At 37.0% G+C, this 4,177-nt stretch overlaps 1 long non-coding RNA gene across 1 annotated transcript; it reads right to left on the reverse strand.

The window, feature by feature from the left end:
* Nucleotides 1-208: 208 nt before the first annotated feature.
* Nucleotides 209-2,954, reverse strand: LOC135212558 (uncharacterized). Its single transcript, XR_010313925.1, has 2 exons — nt 2,763-2,954; nt 209-883 (listed from the first exon to the last, which is right to left on the reverse strand). It is a non-coding gene; the product is annotated as an uncharacterized LOC135212558 (long non-coding RNA).
* Between the last annotated feature and the right edge of the window lie 1,223 nt (nt 2,955-4,177).

The raw sequence follows: 4,177 nt of genomic DNA on the forward strand, positions 1-4,177 counted from the left end.
AAAGACAACAACTCAGAGATGCTATACCAGCAAGTCAACGATTGTTATGTACTCTCCGATTTCTTGCAACTGGAGATTCCTTCGAAGATCTGAAGTTTGCGTGCTGCATCTCTCCTCAGAGTCTTGGTAACATTGTGATAGAGACGTGTGATGCTATAGTGTCATCACTAAAAGATGTAATCAAGGTAAGGTAAAAAAATCAAATTGATGAATGCTTATTTTATCATTTGCTCTTTTACAGTTGTAGGAAGCAGCTTATGAAATTAAAATAATATTTACCACAGGTGTAAGCAAATGTCATTGCATATCAGAGAGAGAGAGAGAAAGAGAGATAGAGAAAGAGAGAGAGAGGGAGAGTTTAAACAAAAATATAACAGTACTGTTTACCGGTATATACATAAAAACATAGTGTATGTAATTAATTACATGAATGTATGAGAAATAAATTTCACATTATGTAGGCTACTTATATTTCAGTTACTGGTACTCAGTCATATTAACTAAATTGTGGATCATTTAATAGATCCTCTATGGACCTATGTTCCTTGACAACAGGATGAGTGATTACTCTTACAGTGTTCATATGATCTGATTTTTGTACTGATCGTAAGAGTTGTGGTTCATTAATTTTCACCGAGTTCATGTTGAGTCTCCCGAGTCGGCCCTCATATAATATATCATTAATATCTTTTCTAGCGTAAATTTGCTGGTTTTCTTCTAATTTTTTAAATTCCTCTGCCCAGCTCTGTCCTAATGGATCCACACCCTCGTCCTTTTCAAGGTGCTTACAAGCTAACTCTAGTAATTCTATTTTTTTCCCCTCAGCAGCAACTTTTCTTTTCTTTGTGGATTTTTGTGTGTCACATCCAGAGGTCCCTGGTACCTAGAAAACACGGGGAATGGTTGAAAGTCAATTATTACATTATATATTGTGATAAACATCATATAAAATCTTAACATTACAGACAAATGTGTCTTGTGTCAAGAAATTAACTAAAGCACGGGTTTTCACTCTCGGATTTCTGACAGGGACGGATCCAGGGGGGGAGGGGGGTATGGGGGATGCATCCTCCCACTGGTCCAAAAAAAAGATTGTACTAAAGACCGACCCAAACTAAGCTTAATTAAACAGTCAGTGAGGATGTGATCCCCCTGCCCTCAAGCAAAAAAAATAAAAAAATAATATATATATAGTATATATATATATATATATATATATATATATATATATATATATGGATTTGGAGGATTTTGTTGTGAATAAAACATATATATAAATGGAAGATTTTCCTCCCCCCACCCCCCTCCCACACAAAAAATTCTGGATCCGTCCCTGGTTCGTGAACCCCCAGGGATTCACAACATTTCCATTGGCATTTAGATGACTGATGAAAAAAAATATCTAAAAGTTAATTCTGCAGAGAAAGAGAGAGAAAAAGGGGCCGGATTGTGTGTGTGTTCCTTTGATGATATCTTTAGTAGTATCATTCTATAATGAATTTGTAACCAAATTAACATTTAAGGGTATTATTTGGAAGATATTTATGTATCCTATTAACATTCACAGATACCAGAGAGCGAGGAGGAATGGATGTCAGTGTCTGAAGAGTTTGATCGGAAATGGGACTTTCCCACTGCCTCGGAGCTATTGATGGAAAACATGTTAAACTTACAAAAGCCATATAACTCTGGTTCTTACTACTATAATTATAAAGTACTTTTAGTGTAGTTTTAATGGCTATAGTTAATGCCAAATGTCAGTTCCTTATGGTACATATAGGAACAAATGGAAGAGTCTCAGATGGGGGTGTTTATGGAAACACAAGATTTAGTCAGGACTTAACAGAGGATAAACTACACATTCCTGCACCAAGCCCTCTACCAGGAACAACTGATCCTGTTCTTATGTTTTAATAGGGGATGATGCGTTCCCTCTGTTGGAGAATATCATGAAGCCATATAGTCATGCCAATCTTACTAAAGAACAACAGATATACAATTATAGGGTGTCACGAGCCAGAAATGTAGTGGACTTTAAGGACCTTTGGCATGTTGTCATCTAGGTTTCGTATTTTACACTCGACAATCAATCTATCCCCAAATAAAGTGTCCAAAATAATCCTTGCATGTTGGCTTTACTTGCATAATTATATGAGTGGAGATGGAGAACAATATGTAGAAAGTATCAGTAGAAGGCAGCTCATTCCTTTTGAACCAACTGTTCAACAGTCTTCATTGTCAGCCAACGATGTACGCAATAAGTATTGTCGGTATTTCAATGGCCCAGGATGGATGCCCTAGCAAGTATGTAGGATCACATGGAAGTTATAGCTGAACTAGAATTTATATAGCTTGATTACATATTGTTTAGGGTAGCTGTGCATTATGTTCTCGTACATGGTACTCTTGTGCTTTACAAATCTAGCAAATTAGCTAAACATAGGTAATTATTTGTGCATTGTTGTAGACATACTGACAGTACATATATAATACATTCACGAACTCTAATACACTGGAAGCTACATTAATAATTATGTAGACCGCAACCATGATTTATTTATTTTCATTATTTGATGTACTATCATTAAGATATGTGATTCTCTACACTGACAATTACCATTATCACTTGATAACATCAGGTTTATCAGATATAAATTGATACTACTTGGATATACTGAAAGTTGTATCTGTATCTACAGAGTGTACAAAAAACTACCTAAATATATATACATTGCATTAAATGTGTTTGAATATTTCCTCACCTCTTCATCAATGTCTATTGTAGATATCCCTTCTTCCTGAATTTCCTGGTCTCGGAGAAAATTTAGAGCACCGAAAAACCATAAGGAGGGTACATACATGTCTTCAGTTGCAGCACCAGATTTCTCACTTTGAACCACCTTTTTTAATTCTCTCCTGTAGCTAGTACGAAGAGAGTTAATTTTCTTTGGTATCATATCCTTGGTGGCATTTGGGATGGGTTCTCTCAATTTATTAAGCAATTTTTGCTGACACTTTGCCTTTAGTGTCCTATTTTTGTATTCCTCACTTTTAACCTTCCAAAGACATGGAAATGATTGATAGAGTTCAATGAACTCTATCCAAAATTCTTGGTTATCTTGTGTGTTCGCCATGGTTGATGGTGACCAAATGAGCATGTATGATCAAACACCACTACAGACTCGTCAAGCATGCTGGTCAAACGTCTTGTTGGACGAACTAGCTTCAAACTGCTTGTTCAATCCTTCAAACAAGCCTCTACATTCTCAAATTGGATTGTCCAACGCCAATTTGATCATACATGTATGATAGTCTGTAGGGCGCTTGAGATAATAATTACGATAAAATCTACAATTTTGTACGATATTTTTGACTGAAACCCCATCATTTAGGAGGAGCCAGTACGATAATTCCAATCCGAGAGTGTGGCAGCACTGCGGGGAGCCGTTATGCTACCAGTCACCATAGCAGCACGTCGGACTACTACTACGACCGCAGCATAAACAAAAATCGACAAATAGTTCTCCGACAAAACACCAAGAAAAGTAAGGGTTGACGCTATTTACTTTTGTCACTGTTAACAGTGTATTAAATACTTAACAGTGTTTTAAATACATCTGGTTAGTTCCTGCTATATCTTTTTGAGTAGTTTGATGTGTTTCGACGTAGGATCTTTATGTGTTAAAGTAAATTTATCCTACTATGGTAGGTCGAGTAAATAGGATACCTACCTACTACCTAGGATACCTACTACCTAGGTAGCCTATGCAGGCGCTGGTGGCAAGCTAATTTGGCTAGGCTACGTACTTTCCAGATTGGTTATCGTGTGTTGAATGCATTTTTTACCATTATTTTTTGCGTAAACTAGGTACAGTATTCATTTTTGTGTACCTAGGCTAGTAGCCTATTCCCCGCATCTTTGCCTTGATCAATTACCTAGGTATTACTAGCTTAGGCCTGCACAGCTACTAGAGTTCGTAGACGGATTTCTCCTAATAAAAGGATTAGGCCTAAAACTTGATGAGCTGACGACGAAGGGCCAAAGTTGTTAGCCTATGCAACCCTCCAAATTAAAGCAGTTGTCGTGGGTGGCGACACTACGTAGTGTGACTAGAGTTCTGAAGAGAAACCCAGTAGGTATATAGCAAAGAGAAAATTGCACTAGCTGCAGCCATCT

This window comes from Macrobrachium nipponense, chromosome 41 (assembly GCF_015104395.2).
Source record: "Macrobrachium nipponense isolate FS-2020 chromosome 41, ASM1510439v2, whole genome shotgun sequence".
In the NCBI taxonomy this organism is placed as follows: domain Eukaryota; kingdom Metazoa; phylum Arthropoda; class Malacostraca; order Decapoda; family Palaemonidae; genus Macrobrachium; species Macrobrachium nipponense.